The sequence below is a fragment of the Aulonocara stuartgranti genome (assembly GCF_965226115.1).
Source record: "Aulonocara stuartgranti genome assembly, chromosome: 3".
NCBI classification, from domain to species: domain Eukaryota; kingdom Metazoa; phylum Chordata; class Actinopteri; order Cichliformes; family Cichlidae; genus Aulonocara; species Aulonocara stuartgranti.
The window spans coordinates 12,326,638-12,348,064 of record NC_138941.1 but is presented as its reverse complement, the minus strand read 5'-3'; the positions used below and the strand labels follow the sequence as shown (position 1 = coordinate 12,348,064).

Below are 21,427 nucleotides of genomic sequence, written 5' to 3'. Positions count from 1 at the left end.
TACGAAATTTCACAGGCAACCAGTGCAGATCAGCAAGGACGGGAGTGATGTGAGCAAACTTCCTAGTTTTAGTTAGAATGCGTGCAGCGGCATTCTGGACTGTCTGTAATCTATGTAAAAGGGTAGAGTGGAGACCATAATAAAGTGAATTACAGTAATCTAGTCGTGACGTAACAAAGGCATGGATAAGCTTTTCCAAGTCATTGTGCGGGATGTAATGTTTGGCCCTGGAAATAAGGCGAAGTTGGTAGAAACTAGATCTAACGACAGCAGATACTTGTTTGTCAAGTTTAAATGAGCTGTCAAGTAGCACACCCAGATTCCTAACAGTGTCAGGGAAAGAACTAGTGAGAAAACCAAAAGCATCATGAAGTTTGGCACGAAGAGCGTCACTGCCAAAGATCATAATTTCAGTTTTCTTATCGTTAAGGATAAGAAAATTTGCCAGAAGCCATTGCTTGACCTCGCACATGCACTCTCGAAAGTTACTCACGGACATAGCTAGATCATCATTCAGCTCAAAATAGATCTGGATGTCATCAGCATAATAGTGAAAGGCAATGTGGTATTTCTCCAAAATGACACTTAAAGGAAGCATATACAGTGAGAACAGGGTAGGGCCTAGCACAGATCCCTGGGGAACACCACAGCAACACCACCCCCCCCTCTGCACGTCCCTGAACTGGAGGACACTCAGGACTTACACAGGCTAATGATAATGATCAGGGTTCATATGCCTTTTTCAGGGTCAAATTCAAGCACTTCTTAAGCACTTTCAAGGTCCCTTTTCAAACTTTTCCAGCACATCCCTCCCTCACCGCCAAAAAAAAATGCATGTTTCAATTCACATCACCTCAGTAAGACCATGTGAAAGTTAAGACAAATCATCCTAGGTGAACTTAAACACCTTTGTTCCCTTTTTGTTAAGAAATAGAAAAACACTCCACACAAAAATACTGCAAAAGGAAACTGTCGCCTTATATAAAGAGTGTATAAACTCAAAATACACATGTCACTTAAAAATTAAGATGTGAACAAATCAACTTGTTAGATATTCTTCTCCTGTTGAAAAAACCCCCAAAAAGAAATAAATAAGTCTTCTCATCAGATATTGATGCTTCTTTCCTGTGTGACAGAAAATAGGAGATAGATGTTTGTTTGTTTTTTTAAGTTAATTCCCAATAAATCTGTTTTACTGCTAACTACATTGCTGTCTGTATTATTGCTGAAGTCCTAAACGATCACCTTTAAAGTAGAGCTGGGCGATATGAGATTTTTTCATATCACGATATGTTTTTTTCATTTCAGGCGATAACGATATCTATCACGATATAAGCCAAATAACTATATTTGTAAGATTTAAATGTGCCGTTGCTCACAAGTAAAATGTGAAATAATCAGCAGCTTGTTTTTATTTAAATATTTATTTCCCATAATAAGTTCAACAGGGTAGATGTACTTAAGGAACATGAGACTTTTTCAGATAAATAAAGGCAAATATTGCAAACTACACAAAAGGCAGCCGCTAAAGCGTTTAAGTTTCAAAATAGAACAAACGAAACAGACTAAATTGTCAATTCCACTTAGAAACAAAATATTAATTCTAAAAATAAATCTTAGTTTGTTTTACAGAAGAACAGACAAAACTGACTAACTTTTGTCAATATCAAAGAAACTGAGAACTAAAAGGAAATTCTCAATCTCTCCTTGTTGTATAGCTGAGCTTTTCAAACAGTTTTAACAGTTACTTTAGTCTGACAAAAGCCGAATGACGAATTAGCGCTTCCAGTCAGAGACTGAGGCTACGTCCACACGTACACGGGTATTTTTGAAAACGGAGATTTTCCGTTTTCGTTTTAAAAAATAATCCCGTCCACACATAAAGGCAGAAATGAAGGAAAACGCTGCTATGAACATGCCAAAGCAGCAGGTGGCGCTAGATTCCTAACCGTGCAGAAATGTTGGCCAATCAGAAGTCTAGAAGCCTCGGTGGGAAAAAGTAAACAAAGCTGGGGCATAGAAGCAGAACCGAGTCGTATGTGTGGAGGGACAGTAACTGTGTGTATATGTAAGCATTTAAACACTGCAGAGAGTAGAATTAACAGTATTGTAGAAATTCATTTCACCGAAACAATAACGTGGCGCACAGTGTGACGCATGCACCAGTTTATTGTATTTCCAGACTTGCTTTCGGCACAATTTACAGTGCAGCTACTGTTTTTTGTCAGACTTGAAATAGCTGAAATACCTTCACACTACGGAACTTCTATGGCTCTTCTGTTCGACAATCTCTCCGGCGTTGGAACCATCATCTGTTTTCTCTTCGGTCACGCTCGGTTGATTTTTCTAGTCGCCACACTCATTTCCTCCATTACGCGCTGGCTGCTTCCCAAACAAACACACGTGCGGCTACTTAGTTTGGATTGGCTGACCTTTTTTTTTTTTTTTTTTTTTTTAAGAGGACAAGAGCGGCGAGGTCTATCGCAATAGTTTAATTTTTCTATCGAGAAAAAGTTATATCGCGATACATATCGTTATCGTTCTATCGCCCAGCTCTACCTAGAAACCAGGTCAATGTGTCTGTAGGTTCAGTCATCCAGGTCATGTGATCTAAGGAGCTTGGAGAGAAAAGAGACGTCTTTAAGTTTCTGGAAGACGTTTCATCCGAGAAGCTTCTTCAGCTCTAAAACCAAACGGTGGAGAGTCCCAGATATTTAAACCTGAGAGGGAAAGAAAGCATGTCGCTGACCCACCACTGATGTTATTTCAAGGAGGAAACTGAGAGCCTTTGCACCAGGAGCACAAACATCAGCTCCAGCAATGATCCACTGATGTGTTTTTATTCCATGTATGAATGTTGTTATTGACAGAGATGACGTTTGTGTGTCAGTGATGCAGTGACTGTTGTTGTTACCTGTACAGGCTGGTTAGACTCTATGAAACAGATCATACAGATCTCTGCATGTTAGAAGAGACTATTAAAGGTCATGAATGAGACAAAGGCAGGGAGGCGTCCTTTACAGCTAAACAGCAGAGTGAGAGAACAGCCAGCACCTCTACATTTATCACATTATACAGCACATGTATGATACTGACAGGGATGAGAAGAATTTAGTGATTCTGATCCCATCATTGATATTACTTATTGATTCTCAGTAGCTCTGCTCTGACAGTCACCACCATCACTGAGCAGCATATCAAAGACATTTGTGCACATTAACTGCATGTTGTGGCTCAAATGTTTGTGCATGTTGGAGGCATTTCCTCTTTGTTGTGATCAGTGTTGGTCATTACTCAAAACAGTCATTATTACACATATTACACAGAACACTTTGATTAAAAGTAATGGAGTACGTTACTTCATTACTCCTCATAACATTACTTTGATGTTACTGTGTAAAATGAACAAATGAGCATGTAACAACATAAAGCTGAGGTACAGCCCCACACACCAACACAGATCCTGATGAGGTCACGTGATGTTTCTCTGAGTGTTTATGAACACAAATCAAAGATGAAACAGCACAAAGACACTTCAAAGTGATTCTACTGTAGAAACATGAACAGGTAGAAACCTGCAGCCTGACTGCTCATCACTTTGTTACCTGTTCAAGTTCAGCAGCAGCAGCTCACTTTATCACGGTGCTGGTCTGGGGTCAGTGTTTACTCAGCTTTAACTAGTGATGTGACGTTCTGTATCGAGGCTTCGAAGCGTGTGTCGAGTAATGGAGGGGGCGTTTCCGCGAAGCGCGTATCCAGGCTTGCTTCATTTATGGGAGGAGCTGAAAATGATGACGTCCGAAGCCTCGCTGCCCGGCTGTACCACGTGACTGGTTCAGGAAGCGGTTCAAACTTTGCCGCGAGCTATGACAGCGATATAAACCCCTCAGACAAAATGTGGGCGTTTGATGGAGAGTTGCGGTTAGTGAGAGTTAGAGACAGTTTAGAAAAAAAAAATCGCCTACGACCTGCCACAGTGGAGAAACTGTTTCTTTTTAACAAAAACCAATGATGTGTCCCCTAAACACTAATCACTGTCCTTGCCTCAATGTTACAAAAGCACAACCACTGTCCACACCTCACCTCACAGTATATGATCATTTCCATTTTAGGCATTTCCAAATAATCATGTTCCATACTGCAGTATAAATATACACAGTACACTGCATCACTACAATATACATGTTTTACACACTCCTTCTGTTGTTGACATTTACAGGCTGTGTGCAAAAAGGCCACACTCTTCAAATTCATGCCAACTAATATTTTTACGTCCAGTAGGTGTCCTACTAGAGCAAATGAAGCTTCAAGAAGCTTCGCGTTGGGGTGAACCAATTGGATGAAAAGCTTCAGTGCTTCATGAGGCTTCATCTGCCCATCACTAGCTTTAACCTCACTCTGGGTTCTTGGCTAGCCTAGCTTTAGCTTAGTGTTAGCATGCTGTGTGGCTAGCTTAGCGTCAGAGCTCTGCAGGTGTCTCGTGTGTAAATATTAATCACAGTGACAGTAAAGGAGGTAAAGGGCTGTGACGTCATCACGTACGCTGCGTCCTCTGTGGGCTCTGAGTGAACTCAAAGTACAAACTACAAGTACACAAACACGAACGTAGCTCAGAGTGGCGGACACACTCGGCCTCGTTGGTCCAGCTGTGAGTCCGTTACCGTGAACTATGGAGCGGCAGATTTGTGCTGAACTAAGCTGCACACAGCTGATGTTAGCCAGGAAACATTACACACTGACTTTAATGGAGAGACCGGAAATACAAACACACACAGTTTGTTGTGTGAAGAAATCAAACACGAGCTGAACAAACAGTAAAGTTCCTAAAGACAAACTGTTAAAGGAGGAAACAAAGCAAACTTACAGTTTCTTCACACCAACAACAAGCTCCACTCCACGAAGTTCAGGAAGTGAAAGTAAACTTTGAGCAGGAAGGAAACACCCAAAGAGACGTTTGAGGACAATCAGGAGCATTGGAACACTGTGCTGCGTTCAGTGCACCTCGGAAACTCCAAACCTCTGGCAGGCTGTGATTTATTTCTGCTGGTTTTCCTGTTTGAAGCACAAACATCCGTCATCACTTTGTTGTTCTTCTTCCTGCAGCGTTTAAATATTTCAGCACTGAACTGATGTTTCTTCAAAGCTCATTTCAACCTGTTGAAGTCATGAATGAAAGTGCAGACTGAGAGTGGATCACATGATGTTTGAGGTGTGTCATGTGACATGTTCAGTATTGTCACACATGTCTAGATTGTCCCTGATATCATAACTGCTCAAACACTGATGATTATATTTGAAGAATTATTCCTGATGGCAGCAAAGTTTGAATGGAGCTCTCTGTCTGTGCTGATTTGTCGCCCTCTGGAGGTCAAAGCACAAACTGCATGATGTCACTGTAACCACCACAGTGACAGGAAGTGTTTTTATGACTGAAACACTGAAATGATGCTAACGGCTGTCGTTAGGCTCACTGACAGCAGTGCTGATGTGTTCATGTCAAACACTGGCTCAGGTCAGACTCCTTCATCCTTCTCCAGCGTGAGGCCGCCCTCAGACCCACAGGAGCCCTGACCTTTGACCTCCTGACCCTAACCATTTTAGTCTTGTTGCATCTTTAAATGCAAATCCTGTGAAATGGTCAGGGGCGGCTCTAGAGAAATTTTCTTAGGGTGGCAAAATCAAAGCCTTTTCCCCCAAACACATATGCAGGTGGTTACATGTAGTTAAAATGATTCAAATGCAGTAAGTATGCACGTTTTTCATATAAATATAGTCTATAACTTAATTATTGTCTGTACCCACATGATTACACACTTTAGTTACATGAAACATGTGAGTTTTGATGTTATGTACTGTACAGCCTGTATATTAAATACATATGTAGCCCAATAAGTATAAACTCCAGAAAGCTACACAACATGGGGCGCTTCATTTACAAACACAAGTCTAACTTAAGTTTCACTGTTTTTGTTAGAAAACTGTCACATTGTTGCAGCTTAAATTACACAAAATGTCAGAAATCTGCACTGTCATGAACAAACATGTAAACCTCATTTTTCATGATTTGTTGGATTCACCCTCTGAGGTCTGAAATACAACCGGACATTTGTGACTCCTTTGAGTTTACGTTTGTATTTCACCCTCAGATTGTTTCATTTTATTTTTTCCTCCTCTTGCTTTGTTTGGTATCTTTTCAGCTCAACTGAATTTAGTTGTTTTTTCACTGACATACTGCATTAGTATTACTATTACTATTAATGTAACTATTACTGATCTGAAATCACACAAAGAACCTAAAATCCTAGCAGTATTTTTTACTGTAAAAAAACCACAGACGTGTTGGGTAAATGTTTATAACTTGAAATGCAAATATAAATTGTACATTTTGTAAACATAAACAACTATTTATCTAAAAATGCAGCCAATACACCTGCTGTTTTTTCATTTTCTACAACCATTTAAAATAGCACTCACCTTCCTTCATTTCCACAGTGTAACATCCACCCACCTGTGTAAAATCAGAAATTCCCATGGTGTTGTTCAAAATGTGCTCTGGCACAATCATAAGCATCACTTGCTGCTGAAAACAAGAAGAAAGCCGGTCCTGCTATGGGCTGAACCATTTGTTAATGTGGAGGGGGGGACACTATGGAATATATCCAGTTCTAGCATTTATATTCACTGCTGACTGTAACTACGCTCAAACTGTTAAACTTATTTTAATAAACAACACTGTCATATGCAAAACTGGGGTGGCACTTGGGGTGGCAAGGGATCATTTTAGGGTGGCACTTGCCACCCCATGCAAGTGCCACCTTCCTTCATTTCATACAATATACAATATAAGCTGCACGACTGGTGGGTGAGGGCTGTGCTGTCAGCCCCCCTGGGTCTGCTCCTCTGTGATCCTCAGTGGGCCAGTATGCCTCTCCTGGTAGCTCCATGGGGGATGGTGTGGTGGGTTGGTGGGTGCCATGGCGACTATGTGCGGACTTCACATTTTTGTCTGCTGTGACAGCTCCTTGATCTGGGCGGGGCCAGTGGGGTGTGGGTAGGTCCTTTGTGGGGCTTTGGACGTTGCCTGAATATTGTCAGGCAGCTGGGTGCTGTGCCTCGACCCTTTCTTCCTTTGCATTTGTGGTTTGGTGCCATAAATGCACAACATAGAAGAGCCACCTCGACGGGACAACACTCAGCGGTTCATCTGTCTCTCTTCCACAGCATGTCTTTATCCTGTCTTCCTTCTCTCACCTCAACCAATCACAGCAGATGGCCCCGCCCCTCCCTGAGCCTGGTGCCGGAGGTTTCTTCCTGTTAAAAGGGAGTTTTTCCTTCCCACTGTCGCCAAAGTGCTGCTCATAGGGGGTCATATGACTGTTGGGTTTTTCTCTGTATGTATTATTGTACGAGCTACCTTACAGTATAAAGCACCTTGAGACGACTGCTGTTGTGATTTGGTGCTGTGTAAATAAAACTGAATTGAATTAAGAAACAACTCTTAGATTCCAGTGAAACGCTGAACAAGCAAAGTTTGGGCCCATCAGAGACAGCAGTGGACCTGCTGACCTGTAGGTGTTGGAGGTGTTTGTGTGCAGCTGTGGGTCAGTCAGCTTTATTTCACTTATCCATGACAGAGCGCTGTTAGCTGTGAGTTAGCATCCACTGAGCTGTTTCATCTACTCTGTCACTGCCAGCAAGCAGAGCCCAGGGTTGGCTTCATAAGCTGGACGTGGCCTTGCTCAAGGGCACTTTAGCAGCACGTTCCCAGCAGTAACAGAGGGATTCAAACTGGTGACCCTGGAGTAGGAATCACCCAGAAAAGTCACCTTATGCCAGAAGTTTTAGTGAGACGGGAACAACATTACAGCTCTGATGTCATTGACCTGTGCAGTGAGGACATATTGAACTGTGAGGACACAGCTTATAGGTTCAACACTGACCCTGGGTCAGCATGTGCAGGTGACATGGTGTTGGTGTCACCACTACAGACAGCTCAGGTTCAACTGGTTCTTCTTTGATTTGCTTCTATAGCACAAAGGTTGACACCAGTCTGGTCCAGTTAGCATCTGAATCCATAAACGTGTGAGCTCGTCCCACCAGAGGACGTCAGCATCATGGGGATAATGTCTACAGCAGGAAAACACAGGGACAGTTGGGTTTGCTGCACATCTGGAACACACAGTTAGCTCAGATATGTTCATGTCGCTAACACCAATACAGTGACTGAGTGCTCTATAGCAGCTAATGCTAACAACTGTAACACTGCTGTTTGTCATGGTTTTCAGACCAAATGATAACAAAACGTTGGGAAAAGTGAAATATTGGAACATGAAATCATAAATTATTATATTTAAACAACAATAATACAGCTAAATTTCCCCTGTTGGCTCATAAGCTGCTCACCTGGATGCTACATCAGTGCAGTCCTCTCTGAACATTAGATAATCAACACACACACACACTTATTGTTGAGAGGCTGACTTCACTAAACTCACAGAAACTCTTAAGAAGCTCCTCAAATGATGACTTTGGAGTTTTGTGTTACTGTCAGTGTATAAAAGCTAGAAAAGGAAGAAAAGCAGGAGAAATGATCAAAGTGCTGCTGTGTGCAGGAAGAACTACAACATGTTAGTGAGAAACACAAACAGGGTGTGAAACACACTCCAGAGGAAACGCTGTGTGCAGGCTGTCTGTGACTTCCTGTATCTCTGCCACAGACTGGGACAGACACCAGTGAAACCAGTCACTGTGGTCATGTGCTTGTAGCCAGCAGCCTGTGATGTGAGGCTGCTTGAGTCAGTCGTCTGCTTCCACCATGTAAACCTTGGTGTCTCCTACATGCACAGATGTTTCCTGCAGACTGTGCTGCTCCAGCTGTCACACAGATGTTGAATCAGCAACATCTGCTGTCACGTGCTCCCTGGTCCCACAGATAACAGGCTGCATACAAGAGGCTCACCTCTGCTACCTGCTGCTCCACTCCCCATCGCTGTTTTGGCCACGCCTCCCGTTGGTCAGCAGGTAAAGGTGAAGCCTGGGACATGGAAGCCTTTACAGCAGAGCTTCATGGGCCTGACAGCAGCAGGCTGAGGAGAGAAAGGTGACAGAGTTCGCTGTTACAAACAGTTTCTCAGCTTTGATCTAAAAGAGCTTCTTTCCTGTTAAAGCAGCTGAGAGTGAGCACATGTTCTCCCCCTGAGGTTCTCATGACAGAGGAAGAACTCACAGCTGAGGAGGACCAGGATCTCCATCCACTCACAGTCCCTGCAAACAAAACCACCATTTGAACTTTAACATTTGTTGTCAGTTCTTGTGTCACTCAGCACATCTCAGCTGTTCCTCTGAGTTTCTTCTGAAAGTCTTCCTGTGATTGGCTGTTCACAGACACATGACTACATGAATCAGCTCCACATGTTCTCAGCAGCAACATCTGGGCAGCTGTGACAGGTTAAAGACAACATGTTTCTAAGTGCAATTAGAACAAGAAGCCAGTAAAGACGCGTCTGTGATGCAAAGCAACAGAAGAGCAACGTGAGCCACAGTAAGTGATGGAGGATGAACTGGTCCTGTCTCTGTTGGTGGGCTCGTATACTGGCAGGAAGGAAGCTTCTCTGGGATTTCTCCCTCAGCACCAGTGAAGCCTCTGTTTCTGTCACTATTGTCTCTTTGAACTGTGATTATTTTGTGCTTTCACAGCATTTTCCTGTTTCATGGTGTTTTAGAAGCAGCAGTGTGTGTGAGCTCTCAGGGCCACCGTCCATCCTGTATACTTGTTGTTTGTAGTGTCACCAGTGCAGTGATGACCACAGGGTGGCGCTGTGCTGCATCACAGGCAGCCTGAGCTGGGCCTGTTCCATATAACATATATATCAGATGATGATATGAAACATCGTTTGTTTCATGGTGTAAAATATGTTACATGGTTGTGATGCTCACTGTAGTGTCTGTATTAAAGTTCTCTCTTTCTCTTATATTTAATATAACCACACTACGGACGCTCGTTAGCAACAACGCCGGTAAAACCATCGCGTGGCTCCGCCGTCCGCTTCTTTATTTTCCACATAAACCTTTCACAATAAAGCTCAAGATCCTATTGAGACTTTTCAAAATAAAACGAATCACATGAAAGAGCATGCAGAGAGTTTAGGGATGAAAAGCCAAAAAGAGCCGTCAGGGGCTAAAACATGAATGTTACAACAGGCTTTTCCCCGCAGCACGCCGTGTGATAAATACTCACAAAGACTCACAAACGTGTCGTTTCATGCGTCGGTCAAACACTCGACGCCCAGCTGGAAACACTTCAGGGAAGTTCATCTGCCCGAGATTCAGAAAATCGCCATAAACGCTCCATATTCACCTTTACATGGAATATAAAGGGAAAAGAAGAAACACAGTGCTGTGTCAGCGTTAGACATATAGATATATCCTTGCTTTTAATACATTTGAAGGTGGGTGGGAGAGGTGCTTCTCCGCGTAGTCTACGGTCTCTTTGGGATCGGTAAAGCTTTTCCTCACATCACCATGGGTCACTAACAGCTTTGCAGGGTATAGCAGTCTGTACCTGACGCCGGTCATCCCACGTAGTCTTCCTCTCATATTTGCAAATGCGGCTCTGCGTTTCCAACAGAGGGAGGGAAATCTGGGAGGATGTTTATTTTAAAAACCCTCATACATCAGGTTCTTGTTCTCTGCAGCTTTCAGCAGAATTTCCTCACCAATGTGGTAGTAGTGCAATCTCAAGATGATGGGCCGAGGAAGATGACTTTGTTTGGGACGCTGGCGATTCACTCTATGTGCTCGATCGATGAGTGGCTTCTCCTCGAGAGATAGCGCCTCCGCCAACAGGTGTGAACCAACTCAGTCATCTTGGGTCCCTCTGTGCCTTCTGGTATTCCTGCAGTTCTTAAATTATTCCTCCTGGAGTGCCTCAAGAGCTCCACATCTCTCATCTAACTTCTTTACCTCCGCAGACAAACGCTCCACAGTGGCCTGGAGAGTGGCGATGGTGTCAGAGTGGTTCGAGGCACAGTCCTGCAGTTCAGTCAAAGTGTTATCATGCCTGGCCACGTCGCTTTTTATGTCCGAAATTGAGGGCTGGATGCTCTGGTTCAAGGATGATATCTCGCCTCCTATGGTGGTAGAAATCTCTAATATGCAAGTGTCCAGTGCTAGTTAGTTAGTTCTAGTGGTTAGTGGGGCTTTATTTGATGATTCTAGTGTGTGTTACATTGTTGTCATATTGTTGAGTCGCAGAGCTGTACAGTGTTACAGTTTCTGTAGAGTCTGGTATAAGGAACTCAGATCCCTCTGTGAATAATGTTCACTGAAACTGATCTGTAGTTAATGAACTAGTCAGGATTTACACTAGAGAATGTTTCTGCCATTACATGGCCTGTATTTGTAGAGCGCTTTACTCGTCCCTGAGGACCCCAAAGTGCTTTTTTGCCCAAGGACACAACGACCGAGACTGTCCAAGCCGGGGCTCGAACCGGAAACCTTCCGATTACAAGACGAGCTGCCGACTCTTGAGCCACGATCGGCCCACATATTGTTGTCTTTTGTTGCAGACACCAAGTGTTGAGATCCTGTCTCAACCTCCTACATTCTTCCAGCAGGTTACACATTATTTTTTGTATTTGGAATCAAATATATGTGTCAGTTGGGCCTAGTGCAGGGGTCAGAAACCTTTAACACCCAAAGAGCCTTTTGGACCCGGTTTCCACGCAAAGGGTCAGGGTTCGGGAAAACACTGGGAGCCGCAAATACTTTGTGACATCTAAAATGAAGATAACACTGTGTATATTGTTTTTACCTTTATGCTTTGTGTGAACAACTACAGTGTGTTGCTTATGAAATCCATGAAGTGCTACAGAGAAAATTACATTTGATTTATGTAATGAACACATTTTGAGCTCTTAAAGAAATATAACAAAGGAAAGCTGAACTCCAATGATCCATGTAGCAAACACAAACTGTTATATCGCCTTTGGGCTTTAGGAGCCTTGACCTGACTTTTAAAAAATAATTGGAAAAAAGCTCTATGCTGCTACAAAATGAAAAATAGATATTTGCAAAATTCTGCCTAAGTATGTATTTTACCTGGTTACTGCGTGTGGCGGGCGTGGTCTGCAGCGCCGCTGCAGGGGAGGCGGACGCACCTGAGCGGCACCCGCAATCACGCCTTAACGTCTGTGCTCTCTCTGCTGTTGTTGGTGTGTGTCGGGCTGTGAGCTGCAAAGCTACAGCCGGCTGTGTGCGCACAGCAACCGTGTGTGTAAAGTGGTCAATAAAGAGATGCTGAAAAGCGCGTTCATGCAAACATCGTCGGGTCTGCCGTGATATGTTTACAACGGGACTTCTGCTCCTGAACCTCTGCGCACAGCGTCTGCAGGTCGGGGCTGTACGAAGTCACTTTATCTCTACAGGACTGTAAGCTGTCGTCTGTGAGGCGTGAGCGTGTTTGTTTGAACACAGTTCACGGTGGAGAACAGCTGCTGACATAATGTGGATCCAAGATCCATAACTGGCCTACCTGGGGCTGAAAGTCTCCATAAATGCAGGCGTTTCGGCAGCTACACCGGCTTCCACGAGTGTGACGCTTACTTTGAGAAAATAATAGAATATAAATGTATTTTTATATTTCAATATCACAATAATCTTCCAATGTAGAACTACAAGTTAAAAAAGAAGTAACATAAATCAAATCCACTTCAGCTAAATACTTCTCATTTATTTCCATCTTACATGCTGTGACTGCAGCCATTCCCACATCTCTGTGAATGGGACTCATGGACATGGATCAGTGGTTGTTGATCAATGGTCCTGAGAATCTGCATAATTAAGATGAAGGAACGGAGCTCCCAGCCCATCGTTCCTGCAGCTGCTTTCAGTCTTTATGCAAATGTCCTGTTTGTAAGACTGAAACCTGCAGCTGAGACTGAAGACGTCACCTGATGATGACGACACGTTTCTCCCACAAAACGCTGCGTCCAGATGAACAGAACCAACAGACTCACTTTCCTGGATGATTGAGATGCATCAAGACTTCATTGTGTGTTACTTCTCATTCAGCACAGACACATTATTCCTGTTAGGTCATGTCAGCTGTCACTCAGTACAAGCACAACTGTGAACAACACAAACTTCTCTTCAATGTGTCACAGAAACACTAAGTGTGAGAGCCTGTATGACACACAGGACAGACTGTAAGCTCTGCTGGCTGCACAGCACTTTGTAGCAGTTTTCCAACATGTCCTCCACCCGTGATGTCAGTGGTGGGACCCCAGTCACAGCACTCAGCACCACCTCCTTTAAATGGATTTTATAGCAGTTCCTCCCGTTACTCGGTGCAACGCTTCTTAAATGTGTTTTTGCAGGATAAAACACAGCAGGTGGTGTAGAGAGGACGTCAGCTGACGGAGCAGAGGGAGGCAGACTGTGGATAAATGACAGAGTGAGAGGAGAGCAACCATGACAGAAGCACAGGTGTGGCAGATAGAAGTGGCTTTATAGACACTTATTGTCAGTCCTCGTGCATGCTGTGGAAATAAGTGTCTGTGTCATGAGGTGACATGTGAGCTTATCTTTGGTCAATAAAGCTGAACGACCAGTTTTCACTTTGCTTGTTACGCTTGTTTAGTGACGTCTGGGTTTCTGTGGAGCCCGAATTTTGATGAGTTCTGGTGAAATCATCTGAGATCATCTGAGCATCGGTGAAGAGTCAGCAGAGAAAGTGTGGGACAGAAGTTTGCTTTGGACACATGGACTGAAATCAAAAAGTAACAAACAGGATTTCCAATGGACAGTATGGAGAAGTGAAAGTACACAAAGGCTGTGCTGGAACACGTGTGTTACACTTTTTGACAGCTGAGAACAAAACACAATATTTTGCATCATCTCTGCAGTGTCTCTTCTTTCCTCTGCTGTTGTGCTTTTAGCTCCAAACTGTTTCAAATGGTTTGTCAGCAAGCTGACCTCTGACCTCTGCAGTACTAACTCCTGACCCGTACAAAGAGCGGGCGTTTCTGACCTTTGACCTGCAGCTGTATGTCTCTCAGTCTCAGTTCTTCTCTCCGTCACTGATGGAGCAGGTGTAGTTGCTGCTGACAGTCAGTTGTTTGTTTTCTCAGAGTGAGGCTGAAGTCTGAACTGTTCAGAGCATCAGGTCTCATCAACGTGCGCTGCTGTAACGCCGCTTTGTCCTCTGAGATCACCAGGTATGAAACCTGAGTGCTGACAGAGCAGCATGTTCCCCCTCATTCACCTCCACCACCACAGCCAAGGCATGCTGGGAAACTGAGGACACACAGACGGAGAACTGAAGTGTCTGCTGTGTGTTCATCTCAGAGTCCTCACAGGTGACACATTAGCTCCAGAACACCAAGCCAGGTGTTTGAAGCCTGACAGGGATTCTTCCCATCCAGAGGGAGGATTTAGCTGCACAACAATGAACATTAGTGTGTAGTTTAGAAACACAGACTGTGCCTGCACTGCATCTAGTGAAGAAAAGTGTTACTGCCAGAGAACGAGGCTCCTTTAAAGCAGCTGATATTAAGGTTGAAAAATCAACAATAAGCTGATGTAATCAACGTTTCACAAAATGGTCAGCAGCTAAAATCTGGAGCCGTTCTTTGGTGGTAATTAACAGTTTGTTCTTGTTAGCTAATTATGTCATTAAAGGTAGCAGCAGAAGCCTTGTGTTGAAAGCCCATTCACTCACACATTCACACAGTATGTGTGTGTCTGTGTTACACTGTGGACATCCCTTCTGTTGGAGCGCCATCTTGTGGCAGGTTTAAGAAATGTTCTTCTTGTAAATCCAAACTGATGCACCTCCATAGCAGACTGTGGAGGCTTTCAGTGACATGAAGACTTGATTTATACTGTCATATTCTCCTGTTACACAAAGCACAGCACGCTGAACATGGATGAACTGAAACTCCCAGCATCTGACTGAGGAAAAGCACAAATCATTCTCACACTGACTCCTGCTTGATTTTAGATTTGCTTTCAAATCCTCACACTTTCATATGAAGCACTAAATGGGCTCCAGACTGTTTATCTCAGCTTCCTGTCAAACACACTGCTGCTCACACCGAGGCTCAGTTTACTCCTCCAGCCTGGCTTAACCTGCTGTCTGTTAAAAACAGTCCCACACTCCTCTGTTTAATCCTTCTGATCAGACTCTTTGATTTTGTATTGTTTTTACCTGAAGTTGTGTTTTTGACATGGTTCTGTCTGTGAAATAAAGCTCACACACACACTGCTACAGTCCTTCATACACTTAGAAACGAAGCTGCTCCTTTCCTCAGTGCTGACACATAAAGAAGAGTTGGTTTTATATCCAACACGTCTCTGTTCCAGAAAACAGCTTCAGCAGCCTCTGAGTCTGAACTTGGAGTTGGTTATAAGCCACAGGCCTGTGTGCACAGCAATGAGGAAATATAATGCAGTAAGTGAAACATGGATGTGTGGAACAGATTATCCCAAAGGTTGATTCTGTTCATCTGGACGTTCTCAGTGAAACATTTGGTCTCTCGGTCAGGTGACTCCTTTAGTCTCAGCTGACTGCAGCTTTCCAAACCTTTGTCACTGGATCACTCACTTCATCTCCAACGTGTCCCTGACACAGACAGCTGGAGCCGTTACAGCAAAATCATTGATCATCGTTTTTAGAACATTAGCTGGTGTTGGTGGGCAGGCTAGCAGTGCTAATTGTTAGCACTAGTTCTGCTGCTCTCCCTTTGTCTCTGTTATTGTTGGTCTTTAGTGAACAATAGAAAGTGTCTTCATGAGACTGTTGCCTAATGTTCAAATGTAGATAACACCACCTGCACCAACCTGTTACACAGCACAACCCTCTGGTGTAGCTTTGCCCATACGGTAAAAAAATATATTTTAAAATACATTTTGAAATATATTTATATATTTAAAATGTATTTTAGCACATATATTTTTTGGCCATTTTTTGTATATTTTGAAATATATTAATAAAATATATTTCAAAATACAATTTAAATGTATTTAAAATCATTCAAAAAAATATAAATTTAACCCTTCATATATTTCTAAGAAAACACATTCACATGTAACATCTGAAAGAAATCTTTATTTGATGTTTAAAACATACATATAGCATATCAATCAAGCAAGGAATATTCATTTTATAAGTTTATTCTCATTACATACTTAAACATTCTAAAAGAAACACACACACATATACATATATGTGTGTATATATATATATATATATATATATATACACACACAGTCTCAGTTCCCCCAGCTTTCACTGCAATCCTCAAAGCCCTTCTGGACACGCTGGGAAACCCCTTCCTTACCCCCACTGTAACAAACAAAAGTCCCAGTTCTATTACTTTTATCAGAGTTAAAATAAAAATGTGACTTATGTTAGCTGGCTTCATTTAGCAAACAGATATTTCTGTTTATATAGATACAGATATTAATACAGATATATTTTACGCATAATTTACCTCTTTTTTTTTCCTAGATGGGAAGTCTATCCAGTTCACATTACAGTAATGCTAACACCCCTTTTGGTCGTCTCTCCTTACCTTCCAGCATTCATAAATCTGTTGACCTTCTTTGTCTGAGACCAACCACTACAATGCATCATCACCTATTTGTATTGGTAACTTACTTTACAACCTATTTTAATGGTTGCAAAGTAAGTTACTTGTGGTGTATGCAATTTTAGATACACAGAAAGTCTTCACATACTATATATGGCTGTCATAGTGTCCTTATCAAGGGCAGTTCTTCACTCTGCGCCGATGTCCGTTTTGCTCTGTCCTCCTATAAAAAGCATGAACATTTGAGTGTTTGACTAGTTTTAGATTTCCAAAAATTTGATATTTGTACAACTAAACATTTGAACTACAATATATGCTATTGAGCGATACTTTTATGGGTAATTTTTGGTAAAGAAACTGGTGACAGAGTTGTAGGCTTTTTAAAGTACTATTAGCTAACCATTTGAACTGACTTTCAAAGCTGATTACCTTTTAAATTGCTGTGGATCAAAACCTCCAGTGGGAAGGCGGCCATTAGAAGAACACGCACCATTGAACCTGAAAATAACAAAAACAAACAAAAAACAGAACAATATATAAGAGTCCGGTAGGGTAATAAATCTCTTCTGAAGCAATATAGTTATTTTGGGTGAAAAACAAAACATTCCTCTAAAATATATATACTGACATCAGCAATCAACATCATGATTGTAATTATTTCCTTTTTAGTACATCTACTGCTGTTTGCATGTGTCAAGCACTACGACTGTATCTATGCATATAAATTCACCATATATATCCAGCAAAAATGTTTTGTTATAGGAAAACAAACAAAGGCATTCAATCAGAGGTGAGAAATTAATTGGGAATATGAATTATAGGTGAACTATTCTTTACCTACTAGCAATCAAGCTTCTTTAACCAAGAAGCTTGAAATATTTGAATGTAAAATAAAATAAATAAATAAATAATAATAAAAATAACATGATGTAATTAAAATGCACAACTTACATTAAGGAAATCTGCATTTGTATCCACAGGCTAAAAGTAAAACAGTAAATGTGTTAGTGATAGTACAGGTATTTGTAAAAAAAAAAAAAAGAGGCAGTAACTGTGACGCTTCTAGTGGGATGCTAAATGCAGAGATTTATATTTACAGTATAATACTGCATGTACGGGTAGCTGTGTTGTGAACTGTAACTGAATATTAGAGAATCTCAGAGAAATTAAATGTATTTATTTTTTTAATTTATCAATCATAAAACCGTCTGTTTTGAAGGCCTGTTACGATAACGACTTTTTGTTGGTCGGTATATTGCCCCATAAACAATTGCGACAAGTTATGTCATTGTCATTTTAAGACCATTTTATGTCTTTGAATGTATAATCATAATATAACACCATAATAATGCAAGATCTACACACTTTCAATTGACAAACCAACATCTAATTCTTAAAGTATTTAGATCATTGAAATTAGGAATCAAAATATTAGATACCTTAAAAACTTGAATAAATAGTAAATTTTCTAACAAATAGAAAACAATGATATTTAATGTTATTGTTTTGTTATCATTATATTTTATTTTTGTAAATATAATGGCACATAAATTACATCATCAACAATTATTGAGGTCATGTACATGTACTGTGTGTTAAGTCGATATATCGATTATTGTGATAGGCCTACTGTTTTGGTATCATAACGAGCTTGTCAAACATGCATGACCACTAAACAATGTCTAAGCAGTAGTATTGGTCTGAATGACAACAAACATAACTAGTGTTTTGGAAAATCTGTTAGAAAACAGTTATTTCAATAATTATGATTAGCATGTGACACAGACACCGCATAAAAAACCACAACAACAAATACTTACTTTAGGAGGATGGGGGAGGGCAGCATGAGGTTGAGACTTTGACATCTGTAAAAAACAAATTCATGTATTACAAACAAGTCACTTAAAAATACATTAATGTGGCAGACTGTTCCCTGTTCAGATGTAGTGTATAAGTACAATCAGGGCTGTCACAACAATGGGGTGGGGCCAAGTGGCTGCAACCCTAGGTACAATGTGCAGGTATATATAATTACATATAATATATGTGAATAAAGCAAGAATCTGTTTAGGTTAGTCACTGTGCTGACTGATGTTTGCTAGGTTTATATGATTGCAAACTGCACAAAAACAACAACAGCAACAACATTAATGACAATGACAAACAAAATTACTTACATTTATGTAAATCTCACATTAGGAAGATCTGCATTCGATTTCATGGGCTGAAATAAATAGGCAGAAACATTACTGCTAAAAAAATAAAAAACAAAAACTCTAAAAAGCCTAAAAATGACTTAAAAAGCAAGGAAATGTGGAACATTGTAATTAGCGAACATTAATAAAGCATAACTGTTCTTTGTTTCTAACCTTGGTAAGTACTCTGTAGCCAGAAGGAGAGGTAGGATTTCTGTGAAAGCCAAATTAAATGTGAATAGGCTTTGATAGTTATTGAGAAGGCAGAATAATAAGAAAAGGCAAAAGTACGTCACAATATAATTAATTAAGTTACATATTTTGATTACCAAATTATGGAAGCGTGGAGCTGCCACCCAGGCAAAAGAAAAATAGAGCTGTATCACGTTATGACGTGAAATGTTTATTGTTCTAACATTATGCTTTTCATGTTTGTATAATACAGTGGTTCTTAACCTTGTTGGAGGTACCGAACCCCACCAGTTTCATATGCGCATTCATTGAACCCCTCTTTAGTGAAAAATAAAGTGTGTTTTTTTTTTTTCAAATTAGACGTAGATATGTTTTTTACTGGTGCACAAAATGAGCCGTGCACGTCACAGCAGAGGCTCTGCCGAACCCCTGAGACCAACTCACCGAACCCCTAGGGTTCGATCGAACCCAGGTTAAGAACCACTGGTATAATATAATATCACATTATTATAATATACATAATTGTCACGTTCGCACAATATTGTACGGACGTGATAATTATGTACATTTTTCGTACAATGTTGTTCAAACATGTTGTTCAAACATGATAGTATATTGTTAGAACGATAAACTTTTCACGTTATAACGTGATATACTTATATTTCTCTTTTGCCTGGGTGGCAGCTCTACGCTTCCGTTCCAAATACACGAGAATAAAGTAATATTATATGGGAAAAGGCACCTGCTAGCTTGATGATGGAGGCTTCTTAGACTGGCCACCCGCCTTGGCTTCTTGTCGCCACTCCACGAAATAAAGGTCCGTTTCCTCCATGCCGGCTAATTATTCATCCTCATTAAAATCTCGTATATGTTCAGTTGGCAGAATTGAGAATTGTACATCTTCCAACCACTTAATTAACGCGAACATAATCGGCTTGTTTCTTCCCATCTCCTGTATCCGGCCGTTCCTCTCGCTGTCAGATTTCGCGCCTCAGAGACGTCGTTATTTTTCAAAAAAAAAAAAAAAGAAGAAAGAAAGAAACAGCAACAACTACTAAAGAGAGTTTTTGCACGTTCATTGCACATTTGTGGGAATGTTTAAATATTTAATTTTTATTAATTACTTTTCATTATATCTTTATTTTTTAAACCACCGTGGCAATGCGCATGCGCATACACTCCTGCACGCAAAGGGCTTTGGAGTTGACGTAATGTCGCAATGCATTGTGGGAGCGTAGCACCATCTTGGCAGGTCACGAATCAAAACAAGATTGCTACGAACCATTCTGAAACGTAGCTCAAAAGAAAATGACGGTATAGAGACAGATTCTGTCCAGATGCAAAGAGACTGTACTTGATTGTTGAAATGTGGACCCGTATGAAATATAGCCGTGGAGTAGAAACCCTGAAGACCAAACCGCTATTGACTTAGCATGATCTACTCTCATACCTTGTCTGTGGAGTCAGAGCATACACGGCGCACCAATTTCGCAATTATAAATCTCTGGAGGCGCACATCCAATTCACCAAGGACTGGGTACAAGATTTGGCTATTTTTAAGCCTCCACGTTGTGAGTACGCCGTCATTCAAGCAAAGGTAAGTCAGCTTGAGTACTGCGAGTAAAATGCGTTTGATTCCCCCCAGCATTCAAATTAGTGCTAGCAAAAATTCATTCGTGAGGGGGAAATTACAGTGAGAACATGTAGAGGCTCTGTTAGAGGGATAACATAGTGAGTTCAGTGCATTGATGTGACATTGTCCTGAAGGATTTAGTTATTCTTTATGGTTAAAGAAATTGCCCTAATTAATTCATATTTATTATAAATAATCCTAATTACACATCTTGCTTCCTTGTTTGTGTCCTGTGTCACTAAAAATACATTCTGTTTTAGTTTTATACATTGATTAATGACCTGCAGAATCTGCTTGTCATATTAGGTGTCCATAATTGTCACTTAAAGTTGAACTTTATGTTTTCTCCCTCTTGAAAGTGATTACATCCTTGCATTACATACTTTAGGTTCATTTTTTGCTGATAGGTTTCTAAAAAGAAACATGCAGATTTAGAATATAACATGCAGCGTTCTATAGATGGATACATAAAAACACTTTATTTGTTACATTTATGATAAATGGATTTGAAAGTAAATAAAACACATTTGTGTCGGCCTTGGCTCATAGTTCTTGTCTTTAAATGAACTTTGTCTGTGTGTGCTTCAGGTCCTGCACTCTTAAAGACTGAATTGCAGCATTGCAGCCACAGGTCATTGTGAGCATCACAGGGAAGGTTGAAGCCGCCCACTGCAGCTGTATGGCTAGAGTCGTGGAGACTTGCAGCCATGTCACTGCTCTTCTGTTTAATGTAGAAGCAACAGTGAGGATCTGTGGCACAAGGACTGTTACAGATGAACCTGCATACTGGGTTTTGCTGGGTAATATGACCAAGA

At 41.2% G+C, this 21,427-nt stretch overlaps 1 protein-coding gene and 2 long non-coding RNA genes across 6 annotated transcripts in view; 1 reads left to right on the top strand and 2 right to left on the bottom strand.

Annotated features, from left to right (window-relative positions):
* LOC309702165 (NACHT, LRR and PYD domains-containing protein 3-like) overlaps positions 1–21,427 on the bottom strand; it is a 217,121-nt gene that overhangs the window by 145,408 nt on the left and 50,286 nt on the right. The window contains exon 1 of one of the 2 annotated variants that reach the window (XM_082526621.1): positions 4,865–4,871. The exons of the other annotated variant lie outside the window; for it this stretch is intronic. The gene's annotated coding sequence lies outside the window, so the exon portion shown is untranslated. Of the gene's footprint in view, positions 1–4,864; positions 4,872–21,427 lie in introns of those variants that run through there. 2 annotated transcript variants of the gene reach the window in all.
* LOC309702471 lies at positions 16,313–19,899 on the bottom strand. Of its 3 annotated transcripts, XR_014275530.1 has the most exons (8): positions 19,722–19,899; positions 18,962–19,001; positions 18,770–18,816; positions 18,413–18,457; positions 17,544–17,573; positions 17,022–17,090; positions 16,741–16,815; positions 16,313–16,345 (listed from the first exon to the last, which is right to left on the bottom strand). It is a non-coding gene; the product is annotated as an uncharacterized lncRNA (long non-coding RNA). The 3 variants fall into 3 exon arrangements; XR_014275529.1 differs by having other exon boundaries at positions 16,741–17,090; XR_014275531.1 differs by lacking the exon at positions 17,544–17,573 and having other exon boundaries at positions 16,741–17,090.
* Positions 20,016–21,425, top strand: LOC309702483. Its single transcript, XR_014275543.1, has 2 exons — positions 20,016–20,576; positions 21,201–21,425. It is a non-coding gene; the product is annotated as an uncharacterized lncRNA (long non-coding RNA).